Source organism: Cupressus sempervirens, chromosome 4 (genome assembly GCF_028749045.1).
Source record: "Cupressus sempervirens isolate cs-2001-9-10 chromosome 4, ASM2874904v1, whole genome shotgun sequence".
Classification (NCBI taxonomy): Eukaryota; Viridiplantae; Streptophyta; class Pinopsida; order Cupressales; family Cupressaceae; genus Cupressus; species Cupressus sempervirens.
In genome coordinates, this window is record NC_143121.1 from 404,915,822 (window position 1) to 404,937,134 (window position 21,313).

Sequence of the window (21,313 nt, forward strand, 5' to 3'; positions counted from 1 at the left end):
ATATGTGAATTTAGTTTTTGGTTTGTGAATGTTTACTTTATTTGTTAATGTTCTTTGCATACTAATTCTTGTTCTACATTTTGGCACGCCCGGTGGGACCCCACTATGGGTCATTTAATCATCTATTTTCATCTATATGTCATTTTTCTAACCATCTAATGTTTGTTGTTGTTTGAGTGTGTTGTGAGGGTGTTTTGCTTGTTTTTGCAGGTTAAAGAACACACTTAGGAAGAAGAAATATCATCTAAAAAAAAAAATTCGCATTTTTCAACTTTTATAGCGCAGTTTTGGTCTGCAACCTATTCTGTCTGCGAAAATCCGCGTCTGTGAAAATCGACGTCTACGAAAATCCGCATCTGCGCAAATCGACGTTTGCGAAAAGTCACGTCTGCACAAATCGACGTCTGCAAAAATCCGCGTCTGCACAAATCGACGTCTGCAAAAATTTGCGTCTGTGCAAATCGACGTCTCTGCCACCACCAATCCAAATCGTCATCTACGAAAATATGCATCTGCACAAATTGACGTCTCTGCTTGTCACCTATTTTTTGTGCCACAAAATCTGTTCTATCGTCTTCGAATACTAGCGTATCAAAATTTGAATTTTAGTGGTTCCGTAGGATTTAGACCATTTTAAGCATTTTTACGCGTAGAAAAAATAGCAAAAAAAGTTAAATTTTTTTTTCCCATAGTTAAGCTCTCGTTTTTGAAGATTTTGGCTAACTAACTAAATTGCTTTTTTTTTGTTGTCTCATTGCAGGTTTGAGCACATATGGAACCACTAACCATGTTTCTTGCAGGTTTTCATGTTGCTAAAAAATGAACTTGAATGCTTAACCATTTGTCTTTGAATGCATGTTGCTAAAAAATGAACTTGAATGGTTAAACACATTTTCCATTGAATGAATGTTGCTCAAAACACACTCTTGAATGCCATGGATTAAAATCAACTTTCCTTGGAATGCATGCTTAAAACAACAAATCCAATCTTGAATGCCAAGGATCAATTAACCATTGCAATATCAAACACTTCATTTGGAGCTTCTAAAATTGAACAAAACAAATCTCTTTTCCACATGCAATCTAGGTAAAGTTTGATTTTTGGACATTTAAGAAACTTTGTTAAGTTAAAATACAAATTTACAAAAATCAATTTGAGTAGTTCCTTGGACTCACCTCTTTTCTAATCACCCATCAAATATTAACCATTGGTTGCAATCTCAGCGCCATTTATGGGGATGGGTCTACTTGAAAAAGGTGTTAAATGTTCCACAATCTAACTCACTCACTTGGTCTTTGAATGTTTGCTTTAACTTTATCAAAATTCTTCAATGGCCAAAACTCTAGATTAAATCGGTCACACTTCAAGTTTGGGCACTAAAATTGAACAACAACTGACGTGGAGAGCCTCTGGGTGCGCGCTTGAAATCGAATCTCACACACTTTTGTTTTGGGCTTAAAAAAAACTCACACTCAATCTTGAATGCGTTAAAGAAAATTAATCGATACTTGACGTGGAGGGCCTCCGGGCGCACGAGTTTGCTTTTGTTGACCCTAACTCTTCTTATTGTTTGCATTCTTTGATCGATTTACTTTTGTTGGTACTTCAAGTTGGAATTGAACATTGTCTCTTAAACATGAGTGCTTGCAAAGTCTAGATTAGCACACATAAGAGTCAGTTGGTAAAAGAACAAGCGTGTTTTTTAGCCCAAGGTCATCCAAGTCTTCTCTCCCCTTGTCGTCTTTCGAGGCCATCTTGGGTGCATAAGATTAGGATCCAAAACCTTGTTTCTTTTTAGGAGGCCTACGTGGGGATTTCATCACCCCTTGGATGACCTCAACTCCAACGTTCTGACGGAGTATAAGAATCGGGAGGTGAACCGAAAGACACCTCTCTTGGGATCAAGATTTTGTCATTCGGACTAAGCCTCAAGGAACTTTATACCCTTGAGAAGTGAAAGAGGAGAAGTGGGTTACTGCTCCTCTCGGCTGTGTGACATCCTTTTGGTCTCATCTACAGATTTGGGCCTCACGTACCTTGCATATATCGAGGACTCCCTAGCTAAACCAACTGTCAGCCTTGCAGAAAACCATCTAGGATGTTAATGTGTTTGGAGTGACTGATCGAAACATTTGTAGAACATACACACTCCTCGGTGCAAGTATCACATTCTGAGAACCACAAACTTCTATCTGGGTGTTCCTATCTATTGCTTGTTTTTATTTATTGAATGAATGTTTGCCAAACTTGGTCAATCCTAGCTTAGGGCACACTTAGCGTAGTCACTGCCTATTTTGGAAGTTGAACAAGTTGAAGCAAAACAAATGAGATATTTCCCAAAGCCAAGCAAATTTAGGAATTTATGTCAGAACAACCCAAACCCAAACAAAAGTCTCACAAGGTCAAACTCAAGCCATCTCTAGCATACCAAGAACTTTCAGCTAAGAGAAAAGAAATAACACCAAGCCCACGAATTGCCAAACTCCACAAAGCAGAGGACAAAGCTACCGACGAAGCACTTCAAATTTAGCCAACATTCAGGAGTTAATCCTACTTATGCCTTACCAACTAGGCATGATTTCTATGATTAGATAACCTTGTTTCTCCACATCTTCTTGGATAAGCTTCACTTTAGAGTCATCTTTGTAGAAAAGCCAGCCATCTTAGGTTATCCCCTTAAGCATTATTAGCTCATCCATCTCATTTAGGATCATACCATCTAGCCAGCAATCAAAAATCTGCACATCTAAGCTTTCAAAATTGTTGTCACCTTGCTAAAAGTTTGCCATTCCTAAAATCTTCCAAATCCACCAATCTCACCAAGGTTATCCCTTTGACAGACCTTTGTCTAGGATAATCTAGCTTTGTCACTTGTTATCCCTCATCACCTTGAGCTAAAGGTTGGGATCTGAAAGTGGTCAATCTCGTGTTCTTCCTAAAGGATCATCAGTCTATCCTTAAGTTGACACAATCACCACAAAGCTTGCACATAGGAAAGCAGACCTTTTGTGCTTTGACAACATATCTTTGAAGTTAGAATCCCCAACCCAATCCTCCTTAGGTTTTGTCATATAGCTTTGCCTCAACCTAGGAAATCATTTGCATAGAAAAGCCTTCCCCCTTTTGCATCCATCAGCATTATAGCATCTCATCCCTAGGAGCATTTTTCATGCCACCCGTCACTCGCTTAGCCAAGAAGAAAGAAACAATGGAGCCCTATCATTTGGATCGAACAGCCTCACCCCCCTTGAGCACTCAGCCATCTTTCAGCCAAGAGCTAGCTATGCCGTCACCTACTGACATTGAAGCTTTCATGAACCAACCAGGAAATGTAGTATTGGTAAATGCCATTATAGACAAAAACAAAGAGACAATCATGGCTAATTTTCGAAGGGACAATGTAGGAACCTTTGACTTTGGAAGACCCCCTCCATTATTAGATCCATCTCACCCATTGTTTGGGTAGCTGGCACCATGCATAGGCTCTTATGATCCAAATTATCCTCAATATATTCCAAAAGAAGAGCCTTCAGCCAATCCATATGACCCAACAAACCCAAACATACCATCATCCACCCAAGTTGAAATCTCCATGCCGCAAGCCAACCCAGCCACCACCACTCCATCCTTGGTTCATACCTCTCCACTCCAAACCCCCTTTACCCAAAACATCTCACCGTTCACCCCCTTCACTATTGTTGTTGCTCCCCAACCCAACCTTCCAAATCCACCCATTTCCCAAATCAGTGCTAACATCTTTGGCCAACCTCAACAACATACAATAGGGATGCCACCTATGGGGCCAAGTAATCTACCTTTCATCACCCCCAGCTTGTTCACCATAGCCCAAAGCACAATCCCATCATTTCCATTAGGTCTTGGGAACTCAATACCACCAGCCACAAATCCACAAGCTACTACCTTCACTCCACAAAGCTATCAAATCCCACAAGCTACTGCCAATCTTCTACCAAGCTCCCAAGTGACCCCAGCTCCCGCCACCACTCTACCAAGCTTCCAAATCCAGCCACAAAGCTATCAAACCCCATCAGTTCCATTCCCAAGTTTTCATTTCCCACCACCTCCACCACCAACTAATCCATTACCTCCAATTACCAACTACTTTTCAATGCCACTTCTAGGAGGTAATCCACCACCCCAGCCAACCACCAATTATTTGCAAATACCATCCCAAATGGGGGCACAACCCACATATATTGGTCAAACTCCATAAGCCCTCCGATCCTTTCCCCAAGCCTCACAACCATCTTATACCTTACCTCCACAAAGAAATCCATTTATCCCACAGCCAGCTTATGTTCCTCAATCCCAACCTCAAATCCCATATCAACAGCAAGCCTCGCAGCACATGCAGCAATATGCGCCACCTCCCCCTCAACAACCCATCATCCACCATGCAGCTGCCCAAACAATGTACAATCCCTATCAGAAAATCCCTCACAGCCATCCATATTCAGTGGCCCCATCTAGCACATACCTACCTCAAGGCACTCCTACATTGGGGGCACCCCAACCATCACCTATCAATTCAGAGTGGGAGCAAATGAAGACAGCTCTAAAAGCCATCCAAGAAGGGAATGATCCAAAGACATTCAAGTTTGAGAATGTATGTCCTTACCCATTTGACAGAGCCATTACCACGACACCATTTCCCAAACACTTTGAGGTACCTAAATTTGACAAATTCAGAGGAAAAAGAGACCCTGTCACACATATCAAAGAATTTTACATGCATTGCCAGGACGTGGCATACAATGATGTCTTCCTCTTACGCCTTTTTCCCAAAAGCTTGGCTGGACCAGCTCTTGAATGGTTTTATAGAATCTCCTATGGCACAATTAAAAACTTTGCTGAATTATCTGAGGCATTTGTAGCCCAATATGCTCATCTTGTTGAAACAGAGCTATCAATAGTTGATCTTGTCCACACCAAGCAAAAAGGCAGAGAAAGCCTTGCCAAATACCTACAAAGATGGCAAACCCTTACCACCCGCATATCCTGCACCTTGCCAGAACGCCATGTGGTGAAAATGTTTATTGATAATGCACATCCCAGCTTGGCTCACCACATGACCATGAACTGTTTGCAGACCTATAAGGATATCAAAGAGAAAGGAATGATCCTTGAGCAAGGACTCATCAAAGATCGTGTGGTAAAGATTTACAAAGAGGCCAACCAAAATCAATCACATTCCAATGACAAGTCTAGGTATTGGAACAAAAACAAGCATGTTGCAACAGATGGGGTTACTGACACCATACATACGAAATAACCAAAGCTATCAAAACCACAATACAAGACCCAACTTTCAAGGGTCTAACAATCAAGCTAATGCCATCAATGTAGCTGCAGGGCAAAAGCCCAGATTCCAACCTGCACCTAGAAACTATACACCCCTTGGTGAGCCATTGGATGTTATTTTTGAGAAATTGGCTAAGGAAAACCTCATCAAATTTCCTCCTACCCAACAAATTGATCCAAGCCAATCCAAAGCTGCATGGTACAAGGACAATGAGTATTGCAAGTTCCATAGGGTAAACGGTCACACCACCCTTAGATGCATGAAACTGAAAGACTATGTGCAAGACCTCATTGATTGGAAGGAAATCACTATTGGTGCCCAAAACTCTCCCAATGCAGGCTTATAGATTTATCAAAATGCTTTTCCTCCACACAACAACCAAAATCCTAGAAAAGCACCTATCCAAAACAACACCAACAACCGCCAGCCAAACCAACATCATGGGAAGAAAAATGACCACACTTCATCCTATATATACTATGGTAGCCTTATAGGTTGTATATCTGAGAAAGAGCCTTCTGTCAATGTTATCAATATCTGAGGACCAGAAAATGAGTGTGCGATCACCACTCGAAGAGCGCAATTTAACATCGCAAGCCCACCAATTTCATCAACACCATCAGCTCCATCAAAAAGCCAGTACAATATCTTGGAACACCTTGGGAACATGCCAGCCCAAATATCCATTTTAGACCTTCTCCGCACTAGTCCTGTGTACAAAGACATCCTTGACAGTGCTCTCATAGAATCCCGTGTCCCTTCTGATATCAATGCTACTAATTTTTGTAATCTTGTTGGACACCTTTCATCCTCATGTGCCCTATCTTTCAAAGCCATCGACATACCCGCGGTTGAGCCAGATCACACCCTTCCACTTCGCATAGCCATCATGGTATCCAATTTTGCCATGAAAAGAGTAATGATAGATAATGGATCAGCCTTGAACATTTGCACCCTAAAATTCATAAAACAAGCTGGGCATACTGAGGCAGATATGATCAGTGAGGTTATCACCATCAAAGCTTATGACAACTTGGAAAGGACCATAGAAGGGACTATTTTTCTACCAATCAAGGTTGGGCTAGTCATTCAAGAGATAGTTTGCCATGTTGTTGATCTAAACCTACCATTTAACATCCTCCTCGGTCGCCCATGGATTCATGCGATGAAGGCTGTTCCATTCACCTACCATCAGTGCATCAAATTTCCACATCAAGGCACTAAGGTAACCATCCACGTCGATCCAGAACCCTTTGCTTACTGCAATGCAGTTGAAGCTTCATATACAAACCATTTCCCTGGAATAGACATCGGCACAGCCATCGCCAGCTCATCCCACACTTGTAATGATGCAGAAACCATCCTTGCCTCCACCCTATCTACCATAAAGATCAACAACAAAGGTTGTGGAGAGTATAGTCTGTCAGATGCATTTGCTGTCGGAGCAATCCCACTTGATCCACAAAGCTAGGGAGATTCCACCTCCTCGATACAAATAGTTTGGCCCAACCACCATTGTGTCCTCAAAAACCCCTCTTCATGAAGAGCTCACTCCAGATATCAACAATTGGTTAGATAAGGATGCACCTCCAAAAAATCAAGCATGCCTTGATCACTTCAGCCAAAAGTATCCCCAACAACATAAGCTCATCACTGAAAAATGGAACTATCAAGGAGGTGGACTAGGACCAGAAGAAAGGGGCATGCAATGCCCCATTGAAGCACATAATTGGGAAATGAAGTCAGGACTTGGCTTTGGCATACCCACAACTGGGGACACCAACGAGAAGGGTCATGCTTTTTCAAACATCCACCACGACCTTGTCAAAATTGAAGACATTCCTGAGGAAGTTGAAGAGAGAGCCTACGACGATATCCCAGACCAAATCTTCCTAAGAGACTCTGTTCTCCGAGAACTATCCATCCATCTCATTGACCTACCACTTGCTCATCCACAACTCATAGATTGGGACCAACCAAGTGTCATACATATTGATGAGTTTGCATCAGAGGAAGCACTTCTAAGATTCATGGGAGCCGAAACTCCTCATAAGAAGACAAAGCTAGATTCTACCTACATCTACAAGCTAGATCCCAAGGGGTATTTTGGAGAAAATCCCCAACCTAGTTTCAATACACCCAAAACTAGAACCTAGGTAAATCTAGGACTAGCTAAGGCAGCAAAGAGAACCCCTCAGCAAGAAAATCCAGAGCCACAAGTAGAACATGAGGATTTAGTATTGCCTCCTCAAGATAATCGACCAGAGGTGTTTTCTATTCTAATAGAGGATACTAGAGAAGTCAACATTGGTTCTTCAAAGATCCCTAGAATTGTTCACATTGCTGCATCCCTATCACAAGACCAAGCTGACCTCTTCTTTGAGGTTTTACGAGAGAACATTGGCCGATTTGCATGGTCATATCAGGACATGCCAGGACTTGATCCAAAGCTTGTAGTTCATCATCTTGCAGTCGATCCAAAGATCAAGCCTGTAAGACAAAAGCTTAGAAAAATGCACCCCAAGGTGGCCTTACTAGTCAAAGCTGAACTAGAAAGAATGTTAGCTGCTAAGGTTATCTGACCTATCGACTACTCAGAATGGATCTCCAACATGGTCCCTGTCACTAAGCTTTTTGGTGACATCAGAATCTGCACTGATTTTAGAGATCTTAACAAAGCTTGTCCAAAGGATGATTTTCCCTTGCCCAACATAGATATGATTGTAGATCTTATAGTTGGACATGAAATTCTGTCCCTTATGGATGGATTTTCTAGGTATAATTAGATCAAGATTGCAGAAGAGGACCAACATAAGACAGCATTCACTACCCCTTGGGGAACCTTTTGCTACACCATGATGCCTTTTGGCCTAAAGAATGCTGGGGCTACCTATCAAAGAGCTATGACAGCCATTTTCCATGATCTTATCCATAGCATTTTGGAAGATTATGTGGACGATATCCTAGTCAAGTCTCACACCTTCATGGATCATCTTGCTGACCTGGAAAAAGTCTTTGATAGGTTGGCCCAATATCATCTCATGCTAAATCCCAAGAAGTGTGTCTTTGGGGTCACATCTGGCAAGCTTCTAGGCTTCATAGTTTCTAAACAAGGTATAGAGATTGACCCCAAAAAGGTCAAGGCTATCTTAGACATGCCTCCGCCCCAGACACTACGACAGCTTCGCTCTCTTCAGGGAAAACTTCAATCTGTCTGGCGCTTCATCTCCCAACTTGTAGATAAGTGTACACCATTTTCACACTTGCTAAAGAAGAATGAGAACTTCAAGTGGGATCTTTTATGTTAGCGCAGCTTTGATCAGCTCAAGCAGTATCTCACAAATCCCCCTATCTTGGTTCCACCAGTTCCTGGTCGTCCCTTGATCTTGTATATATCAGCAACACCTACTGCTCTAGGGGCACTTCTAGCACAACATGATGATTATAGCAGAGAGAGAGCCATCTACTATATCAGTAGAATCCTAGTTGGTTATGAACTCAATTACACTCCTATGGAAAAAGCTTGTTTAGCAGTTTTCTTCTCAACTCAAAAGCTTCGCCACTACATGCTAAGTCATACCATCCAACTAGTCTCTAAGATTGACCCTCTCAAGTATATGCTCTCCCGAACAGCACTTACAGGCCGTTTGACCAAATGGGTTATGCTACTAAGTGAGTTTGACATCCAGTACATGGACAGAAAGGCAATCAAAGGGCAAGCTATAGTAGATCACCTAGCTGATGCACCTCTAGTAGATGCATATCCTTTGCTCACAGAATTCCCAGACGAGCATATCTGCCTAATTGAAGAACAAACCCCATGGAAGCTTTATTTTGATGGCTCATACACCTCTCATGGATCAGGGGTAGGAATATTATTAGTTACACCTCAAGGAGATTACATTCCAAAAGCCTTCAAGCTACAATTCCCTAGCACCAACAATATAGCAGAATATGAAGCTCTTGTAGTAGGATTAAAGATAGCTACAGAATGGAATATCACTGAGTTAGAAATCTTTGGCGATTCCCAGCTCATCATCAAACAAGTCTTAAATGAATATCAAACCAAAGATGAAAAGCTATTACCCTACAAAGAGCTAGTTGATCAGCTGACCCAACATTTTACAAAGCTTCAGTTTACACAAGTGCCTCGAATGCAGAACAAGGCAGCAGATGCCATGCCCACTATCGGCTTGCTCTTGGAAATTCCCCAAGAAGCTATGAAGTATGAGTTTTTAGTTGAGAAACTCCTCACACCTGCCTATGCGAATGAGGATTCAAACCGTGTTTGTATCTTGGTTGGTCCCCAATCCCCTTGGTACCATGAAATTCACGCTTACCTTAATGATGGTATCATATCCCCTCACCTCACACGTACCCAACGCTAGAACCTCATCCAAAAATCATCCCGCTATGTTATCATAGCCAATACCCTATATCGTCGGGGTTATCATGATACTCTCTCTCGATGTTTAGATGAAAATGAGGCCGTGATGGCATTAAAAGAAGTACATTCTGGACTTTGCGGTGCCCACACGAGTGGTATTTTCCTAGGACAACAAATCCTTAGAGCAGGCTACTATTGGCCTAACATTGAAGAAGACTCTTGTGACTTTGTTAGAAAGTATCTCCCATGTCAGCAGCATGCAAATCTTGTGCACGCTCCAACAGAAGATCTACAGCCTATTGCACCACCTTGGCCTTTCACTTGTCGGGGCCTTGATCTAGTTGGAACTATCACCCCTCTCTCATCTGATGGACATAAATAGATAATAATAGCTACAGACTATTTCACTAAGTGGGTGGAAGCAGTCCCCCTAGTCTCAGCTACAGGAGTTCAAGTCTCCAAGTTCATCTTGTATCACATTGTTTGCCGCTTCGACATCCCATCCACCATCTTCACTGACCACGGAGGTCACTTTGAAAATCTCGACATGGAAGAATTATGCACTTCCCTCCGCATCCATCACCACTTTTCTAGCCCATATTTCCCACAAGGTAACAGCCAGGCAGAGGCAACTAATAAAACCCTCCTAAAAATCTTAAAGAAATTTGTCAATGATTCCGGCCGTGATTGGCACCTTCAAATAAATCTGGCTCTATGGGCCTATCGAACTTCCTTCCGTACATCGACAGGCACAACTCCATACTCCCTAGTCTATGGTGCCGAAGCGGTATTACCTATAGAAGTTGAACTTCCCTCACTACGCATATCTTTGTGAGGGCAAATCTCAAATGAAGAATACAGAGTAGCTCGACTCACCCAGCTAGATCTCTTAGACGAGAAGAGACAACAAGCTTATGACCATCTCACAGTCTACCAAAATCATCTCAAAAGGAATTTCAACAAGAAGGTGCTCCCATGACACTTTCAGCTAGGTGACATGGTCCTCAAAGAAAATATGAAAGTCCAAGCAGATCGAGAAAAGAAAGGCAAGTTTGAACCTACATGGCTTTGTCCCTATGTGGTTACTACCTCCTTTGGCTCCGGAGCCTATCAATTATCTACACCAGAAGGAGAACTCTTGAATGATCCCACTAACATCATTCATCTCAAGAAGTTCTATGCTTGAAGATCCTTGGTATACCCAGCTTTTGAAAAAAATACAAAAAAAATAGTAAAGAGAAATAAGCGTCCAATGGTGAAAACTTGGCAATTCAAGCACCTTGGATAGGTACCTTGGTGAAAACCTGGTAATTTAGGTGCCTTGTGTGCTAAAGACTAATCCATTATCTATCACTATCCTATCCCTCATCCATCCACCCACCGTCCCATAAAACACCTGCTTGTTCCCTTGGTGTTCCAATCAAATATCCAAAATCTGATGGAGCTTGTCAATACCTCCTGTACAGCTTGTAAATCTTGTACCAAAGCTTGTATTATACCTTGTAAATCTTGTACCATACCTTGTATATATCCAAATCTTGTCCAAAGCTTGTACCATATTCCAGCTTGTAAATAATCTTGTATCCTAGCTTGTATCCTATCACATGCACACACAGAATCCCATTTTCCTTAAGCTTTTCACAAACCATCTACCTATCCACCTATCAACTATTATAGACATCCCATCCTTCACAAACATTTCCATCTCACAAAAAATAAAACATGAACAAACTTGTACATTTGTAACATATCTTGGTCTGTCAGCTTGTACATCCTCTTTAGCTTAGTATCATTGTATCTATTCGGCTTTCATGTTAGTTCATCCTTGGTCAACATCTTGCACACATCGCACACCTTGGTTAGCTATTCCAATGCATCCTTTAGCTAGATCTCATGTCACCAAAGTGTTATCCTTCTTAGTTCAGCTTGCCAGACACATCACTCATCTAGATCCATCAGCTTAGGTGCTCTCTGATAGATCCTTGCAGGATATAGCTTTCCTCATGTCTGATCTTGGTCCGTTAGTACCTTGTCCTACCCATCTCGTTGGCAAACCGTTCTCTTTTGGATTTTTGCTTTCTTTTGATTTGGGATCTTCCCTTTTGGGTGTTGAAATATCTTTTCCAAGCAATCTCCTTGTTCCCTCCTCAAGGTTGCCATGATCTTCCATATCATGGTATGCTACGAATGGGGCAATCAGAGCGTAAGGTCTTGATCAGGTCTTTTGCTCATTTTCTTTTTCTGCTTGTGGGTTACCTAGTGTCGTTTCCACGCTGCTTCCTCTAGGATTCATGTGTGATACTGGGGCAATCCTTGCGTGTTTGTTTCGAGTCAGTTCGTCAGTCCTCTGGACGGTTGGTAAAAAGGCCTTGATGTTCTTGGTAACCCTGGCAATTAACCAACAGTCCTATAGCAAATCTAGTGCTCAACTACATGGTGGTACTTCTCTTTGAAGTATCCCCCCGCTCAAAAAGCTTCAATGGATTCCCTTCATCTCCATTATCCCCCATCCATATTCTACATCTGTCGCTCCTACCCCAGCTTATGCATTAGTATCTCTTTGAATCACTCCTCACACTTAACTTTAGGGATCCACAATCCTAGTCTTAGGGATCCACCAATCAAATCAATCCACCAAGCCTCATCTTTTGAGATCCACAATCCTAGTCCTAGGGATCTCTGAAACCCATCTTCCGCCAGTCTGACTCTTTGAAATCTTGTTGCATCACCTTTATCATTCTATCATCCATCTCCCTACCATGGATTCCTTTTATAGTGCTCCACTCCTCCATCTCCCCCCCCCCCCCCCCCCAATCCTAGAAAGTCTTAAGCTTGCTTTACTATTGTGCCTTGATTTCCCTTCATCATTCTCCCATAGTGAGAGTTTGAGCTAATTTAGCCCCTTCTCTTTTCCAATCTATATCTTAGCTCATCTCAAATTCTTGTACTTTTCAAGAAGTTGTCGAGCCTCATTTCTCTCGCTGCCACCTTCTTGAGGGGGCATCATCTAAGTCTAGTCTCTCCTCTTCTTATCCGAGACTGGGGCAACCTTGTTGCTAAAACATCTTCCTCGTTTCATCTTCATTCGAACTTCTTTGAAATAGTGTTGTTTCAACACTATGTCAAAGAGGGGCAAAATGTAAACACCTAAATTTGATTACACTGCTTTGGTAATCTAATTTAGACATCTCTAAAGGCATCATTAATTAAATTCTTATTTAATTAATCCTTTGCCATCCCTAGTTGATTAATTTAATTAATCATCTATAGTCCTAATTGATAAATCAAATAATCTATTATTTATCAATTAAATCCTATTCTTCTATCTAATTCCAAAATTCCCCATTTATTAAATAAATCTATTTGATAAATGAAATCCTCAAATTCAAAGACCCCTAACCTATCTCTAATCCTCCATTTAGCCTAATCCACCCCATCCACCCATACTAACCAAGCTTAGCCACTAACTCACCCACCCTCATCAATGCCATCCACTTGCACATCTCTAACATCCCTAATCTAATCCTAAACCCAAGCCTAATCCACCCCCTAATGTTGTCACATTCCTTAAACAAGTTTAAGACTTTCCTAATCCAAACCAAAGTCTCCCCTCAAAAAACCCAACCACTAAGTCATGAGTGCTCTTAAAAAACATAAAAGACTCTTACAAGCCCACTCATGACTCTTACACCCATCTTCCACACTCTTCCCTCTTCCACACTCATTCCTCTTACATCCCTCTTACATACTCAACCCCACTCATCATGCCTTTAACCAACCCTTTACCCTACCCTCTCACACTCATCCTCCTTGTGACAAGTGTCACCTTCCCATTGGTGCTAAACAAGCACAATCCATGTGCTCTCCTTTGAGTGCATCTTAGCCCTCCTTAAGCCTTCATCCATCCTTGCATCTAAGCCCTCCATCCCTCTACCCCTTAGCCTATAAATTGAATCCCATCCCAAGCCATTTCATCAACAATCTTTGAGCTAAAGTTACCATGCCCTTTTGAGAGCCAAAAGCCATACCCATACCCTTATAATGCCAAATTGAGAGCTCACAAAGCTACCAATTTGCCATTACCCATCTCCATTGAAGCAGCTTTTGAGCATCTTGAGCATACATCCACAGCAAAAGGACACATCTACAGAATCAAGAAAGCATGGAGTGTTTTCTCTTGTGAGGTTTGCACTTCTTGTTTGCTTTCTTTGTCTAAGCATATATGTGAATTTAGTTTTTGGTTTGTGAATGTTTACTTTATTTGTTAATGTTCTTTGCATACTAATTCTTGTTCTACACTATCAGCTCAATATTATTATTCTAAAACCAAAATATTTATGTCTATATTGTTTGTATTTTACTGCTCTCTTGCACACATCATCCTAGTCTATTGTCCTTCCTTTAGGTAAATGCATACATACCAAAGTTTCTTTTGTGAGTTGCACTCATCAAAAATGTTCTTGAGTTATAGATGTATTCTATGAAAATTAGACATTTTTCTAAGTTTACATCTCAAAAATTTATCTTCAAGGTCTACTAACTTAAACCTAATTATATGTTTCCATAAATGACAACATCATATCCTGCAACTTATCCAAATTTCTAGAAAATCTCCTCTTAGCTAGTCTTCTTAGTTAGAGGTTCTTGGTTCCCCGCCTTTTCTAAATTAGGAGGGGGATGGGAAGATGATTCCCCCTTCAATGACTCTTCCAATACCATGCCTAGAGAACCAACCTTCTCCTTCAAATTATTCTAGAGATTATTGTAAAAGATAACCATGTGACCAAACTTTTACCAATTTTAAATGTACAACCCATCATTCTCATAGAGTATAAAATGTTGTCTCTTCCCCTATTTAGTGTCAAGAGTAGAAAAGTTTGGAAGTATTTTTTTAATCATGACATTAACACAAAATTGAGCATACACCAACCTTGACTTTTGAAGGCCATAGTATCAGCCGAGAAAAGTGGCCAAAGGAACTCCCTATCCATTTAGAAAATTGCTCATCCTAGAATCCAAGAGATAAACCAAGTAGTCTTACCTAGAGCAAGGCTAACTTGTTTAGTTCCAAAGCTAGATCAAAACCTGGGTGCCATTAGAAATTTCCAGGCTATGCTTCCCATGGTACCAAATTCTAGAGAGAAGCATATACATGTCAACCACTAAATTTAAAGAAAAATAAACCACTAGGCATAGTTGAGATTTCGATGCTTCCACTCAATTTATATTTCTAAGGAACCCATTTCTCAATCATCTTGATCGAGGGCCTAAAGGAAAGTAATTGACCCAATAAGAAGAGTTGTAGGGAGGAAGATATATTATCAATTACACTATTAGGGAGGGATATTTTTTAGCCATCTGCACCAAGACAATGTTAGAGATAGATAATACTAAGAGGGTAAATCAATAATCTACAAACTTTTTCCCACAACTAAATATTGTTAATTATTTTATAACTTGCATATGAAAGTAAACCAAAAATACTAAACGATAAATATAACCATGAATATAGATAACTCATAACACCATTATTTGTTAACTAGGGAAACCCTAGCCAAGAGAAAACATTGGTGAGGATGATACCCACTAGATGATTCACTAAACAATAGGATCTTGTTAAGGATATTGACCCTGTTAGGAGTCTATGAAGTACATATAGTGTCTCAAGTCCCTACTAGGATACTAGGCCTTGTTAGAAGCTTCAACCTTGTTAGGAGTTGGTAGAACAAATACAATGTATGCAAGAAGAACTCACTACTCTAACATGAAATTATACAATTCGGTTATTCACAAGAATAGATATACATAAAATAATTGTTGCCTATGGTACTTTGCACTTTTTTTAACCACACATCATAATTTTCATCACATAAGACTCACAAATATTTCAAGCTCTATATACAATAGTTTTCATTATATAACACTTTCTAGTCCATCATAGATAGCACACTTATCTTTGCAAGATAAGATCTTTAGTTTATACCTTGTATAATTGCAAAACTCTACTTAGTCAATCTTCATGTGTTCACATGCTTGACATAATAAAATAATGCATGGATTAATATCCACATATTTGGCTCATCATAACTTATTAATTATTTTATAACTAAATTAGTTCCTAAGCTCATACAATACAATTCTTTGTTATGCTATATTATGTTAAATACCTGCATTGGTATTTTAATCATAACTTATGTCATACTATCTGTACACATCTGTGCACTAGCACACATCATCATAATACTTTCATGAAGTTTCCCTCAACTACACATGATCTAACTCTCAAAAAATAATTTGTATACTTAACGTTTGTTCACTATGTTGTTGCAAACTATCTAGCACTTAAACATTTTTCTAACTCTAAATGCATAAAAGAAATGTTGAATGTATGTTCCATAAATGAAAATCATCAAAGCATCCATTTGACCATCTTTACAACAATATCCCCCTTTGGCATTGATGGAAACATTTGGAAAAATTGGCTAAGTCCCAAAATGATGTCATACATAACAAAAATAAATAAAATTAACTACAAAAATTTCTTTCAAAACATAACAATTTTCATTCATGTTTTGATGGATCATTATATTTCTTTTCACTCTTTTACATTGATTCATACATAAGATCCCCCTTACATATACATATACATCTATACAATTTTCCTTCTCTACATAATACTCCCCCTTGGACATCAATGGCAAAGGTGTCAAAAACTGTATCCACAAAACTTTGGGTGTTCTACTACTAATCAACCTATTAATCTAGAAAACAATCTACATAAAAAACCTTTAATCTTTCTTTCTCTTTCTTCCTATTCTTATTTACTATCTTTGAGATACTAATTAGTGTACAAAGTGCATAGGATGCTACTTGAGTTGCACTCAAGTCAATATAGGCAAACTTGTCATAGGAAGCCTTAGCTATAAGACATTCCTCAAGTTGCCCCTACAAAATGCTAACTTTTGATGAAAAATTTACTCTAAGACTAGAGAATCTCTTTTTTGGTTTCTCTTTATCAAATTCCAAGGTTTTGATGATACCATGTATCTTCTCCACTTCTATTCCATAGTCTTCAATACTAGATTTTGGGAGTTTTAACTTGACAATGAATGTTCCAAGTTCACTTAACTTACTATTTGTCTGACTCTCAAAGTCTGCAAGGTACTTGTATGACTGCACACATTGTCCATACAATATTTTTCCTTCATTAATATAATTTCTCAATCCCTTGATGTTTCCATCAAGTGCCTTCAAATAATTGCACACTATGTTAAATAGTATTGCATCATGTCTTACCCGAGCTTGCACTAAAGCTACTTCTACTAAAGATGTGAATTCCTTATCAAAGGTTTTCACCAACTCCATGGCCTTTGAATGCAATTCTGGAATAGCTATAGTTGTAGTAACTTTCATCTACATTCTATCCAAGACTTTAGTTAGTGTTTTCTCCAAAGACATTATTGATTTGTTTTTCTCAAACAACTTACTTAATGTGCTCATCAATAATTTCTTATCTTCATCCTCTAGTATCTTATTATGTATATTGTCATACCTTTTGTTCCTCAAAATCATGTTACTTACAATGATATTTTTCTAACTTCCTTCTATCCATATTACTATACAAATCATAATATTTGTTCAATTGTACAAAATTGTCATCAGTAATAATTTGCATGTTAATTTTTTCTACCTTTGGCTTCCATGTTTTATTTCCATCTATTGTTCTTCCTTCTTGTGCATTCTAGACTACTAGTCTATCTTCTCTTTCATCCTTTGATTCCTCATAATCACTGACTTGTGCTGTTTTTCTTCTCCTTTTAGGTCCACTGGTGGTTTGCTTGATTGTTTTCTTGGTTGTTGGTACAAGTTCATGCTCCACCTTCACCAATCTCATTGATTTCCTTTGTACAAAAAATGATTCAACCTATGGTTCTCTTCTAGGCTGATCACTCCTTGATCTAACTAGTTCCACTGGTGCAACTATTGAATATGGTGCAATTGGTGTTTATACATATGGTTGTGCTACTATCAAATCCTCTAATAGTCTTGCAACTCCCAAAACTTCAGTTTGTCCTCTAGCCTTCATTTCTAGCATAATATATTTTATTTCATCAAATTCTTTCCTTGTCATGCTTGATTCCTTAAGGATGGAATCTATCTCTTTCTCAACTATTTTCTTGCTTTCATTATTATATAGTTCTAAATGAACTATTCTCATATTTTCTTCATAAGTAACTTAACTAGGGCACTCAGTGTCCTTCTTAGATTCAAGAAAGTAATCTATGCATACCCTTCTATAAGCTTTGTACTAATCTCATATCCCATAGGTTCTATAAATTTAACTCTAGGAATTATTGCTTCCATGCAGGTGTTGTCAGTTTGCACCATGAAGCATATTTCTTCTCTGTACTTCTCTACCATAGAGGGAGGTATTATATACCTTTTTTTTTTCTTCATTTGAAAGTTCTTCATCATTTTGTCAATGTCATCATCTCTGGCATTTTTTTGTTTTGACCTGTAGCATTAAGTCACCAATTTTATTGTGCACTAGTTGTTATCCCAATTTATCTAGGAAGCTTCCTTGTAGCATAAAAGAATAGATGAGTCAAGAAGGACTTGTTAGGATTAAACCACATGTAGAAATAAAAATTACATGCAAATATAACCAATAAAAAATTAATAGATTACATAGAAAAGAACACAAGACACCAAGATTTAACATGGTTCACCCAATCCCTAGGCTACATCTACCAAACAACAAGTCCAATATTATTATGATCCAGTGATTATAACTTGATTACAAATTGTAATCCCTTATAGCTCAATACCACTACAAGAACCAATTTCACATCATAACTATGAAATAATCCCTAACCCTAAGCTCTTTTATACAAATATTTTCACTACTTTAGGGTTATAATTAATAATTACATGTCAGCCCAAAATCCTAATAAAATAGGGCTCAAAATTTATTTTCTTAGGGTGATGCCCTAAGCCCCAAAGAATTTATGAAGTATGTACAGTACTTTCCTAACTAGTCACCACAATCTAACAATATCCCACTTGAGGAATAATTAAGCTCCACATTAATCAACAATCTCCCACTTGGAGACTGATCCTATAGCTTTGCCGCTACTCTATGAGGCTCCCACTGGATCAAACCACCCTAGACTCTACTATTGTTTTATTCATGTTCAGTATAGAAGACCAACTGAAGCTAAAGAGGAGCTTAGCTTCTCCCTTGTTACTAACTTTGTCAACTTATCTGCTAGATTGTCATTTGTATGTATCTTCTCCATCTTTAACTATCCATCCTCCAAAATTGATTGAATGAAATGGTACTAAAATTGTATGTGTTTGGTCTTTAAATGCAGAGCTGAATTCTTTGCAAGATGAATGGCACTTTTACTATCTATAAACAAATAATTATCCTTCTGAGGGTGTCCTAATTCTTCCAAGAATAACTAAAGCCATATCATCTCCTTGGTTGCCTCTGTAGTAGCTACATACTCTACCTCGGTAGTGGATAAAGCATTAACCTTTTGTAACCTAGAAACCCAGCTCATGGCTACCCTGCCAATAGTAAAGACATAACCTATAGCACTTTGCTTGGTATAAATATCCCGTACCAAATCTAAGTCAACATAGACCTATAACTCAATAGTATAACCCCCAAAGTGTAAACACTTATTAGATGTCCCTCTCAAATATCTAAGAATTTATTTGACTGCACTCCAATGCTCGATTCCTAGATGACTCATATACCTGCTAACAATTCCCACTACATGTGCAATATCTAGCCTAGTACATACCATAGCATCTATCAAGCTTCTTATATTTGAAGCATAAGGTACCTTGGACATCTTATCCTCCTCTTCATGTGTCCTAGGATACATCTCTTTAGTCAACTTCAAATGACTAAGTAAAGGTGTGCTGACAGATTTAGCATTTTGCATAGAGAAATGTTGCAACACCTTCTCAATATAATCAACCTAAGATTGCATCAATTATTTTTTTTTCCCTATCTCTGCAAATCTTCATACCAAGGATTTTTTTTTTCTTTCCCCAAATCCTTCATAGAAAATGCATGTGCTAACTAGTGTTTTAGCCCCTTGATATGATCCAGGTTAGACCCAACTACAAGCATATCATCAACATATAAACATAAAATAATGTAGCTATCATCATTCAACCTCTTAAAATGAACAAAATGATCTAAATGACACCTGTGGTATCCATGCTCATGCATAAAACTATCAAATTTTAGATACCATTGCCAAGGTGCCTATTTCAAGTCATATAATTTTTTCTTCAATTTGCACACTAAGTTCTCCTTACCTTTGACTTCAAAACCCTTTGGCTGAGCCATATATATCTCTTCATCCAAATCACCATGAAGGAAGGTTGTTTTAACATCAAGCTACTCTAAATGCAAATCATCAGTAGCCATAAGATTTAAAACAGTGTAGATAGAAGTCATTTTCACAATAGGAGAAAATATCTCATCAAAATCAATTCCCTTTTTCCTATGCAAATCCTTTTACAACTAACCTCATTTTAAAAAATTTATTACCTCCTTCCTCTTCTTTCAACCTATAAACCCACTTATTTTGTAAATCTCTTTTACCTATAGGTAACTTGCATAAATCTCATGTCTTATTCTTCAACAAAGAGTCCATTTCATCTTTCATTATAGATTCCCACTGAAATTTAGTATCCACTTGCACTACTTCATCATAACATTTAGGTTCACCAGCATTAGTAAGTAAAATTGATTACAAAGAGGGAGAGAATCTTTTTGGAGGTCTAATTTCCCTTGTTGACCATTTAATATTCACAAGTGTGTGGAGTATTTGTTGTTGCAGTTGTTGTACATCATGAGGAATGGCTGAAACATCAATTTTTTCAAGTATCATCCAGCACAACATAATCATCTTCTTTCTTCTCATGTTGCTACAATAGATCTTTGTACAATACTTTCTCATTCAATATGACATCCTTACTTCTTAAAATTTTATGATTTTCAAAATCCCAAAGCCTATAACCAAATTCACTAATGCCATATTCATCAAATATAGATTTCTTTGACTTAGCTTCCAGCTTGGTTCTAGTTTCAGAATCTATGTGAGCAAATGCTTCATAGATGAAGGTTTTGAGAAAAGAATAACTCACCTTCTTACTAATCCATGCTTCCTTTGGAATACCATAGCTCAAAGGAGTAGAGGGATCTCTATTAATCAAATATATAGTTGTATTGATAGCCTTCTCCTACATGTGTAAGGGCAACCCAACATGAAACCTCATGCTCCTTGTACACTCCATTATAGTCCTATTCATGCATTCAACCACTCCATTTTCTTATGCAATCCTTGGAACAATTTTCTATCTATGAATACCATTACTGAAGCAATAATCTTCAAATTCATGACTCCAATACTCACCACCATTATTAGATCTAAGATATTTTAATTTCTTACTAGTCTCACTTTCAACCAAGCATTTCCATTTCTTAAAACTTTGAAATACATTAGATTTTTGTCTAAGAAAATAAATCCATACCTTTCTAGTTGCATCATCAATAAATGTAACATAACAATGAGAG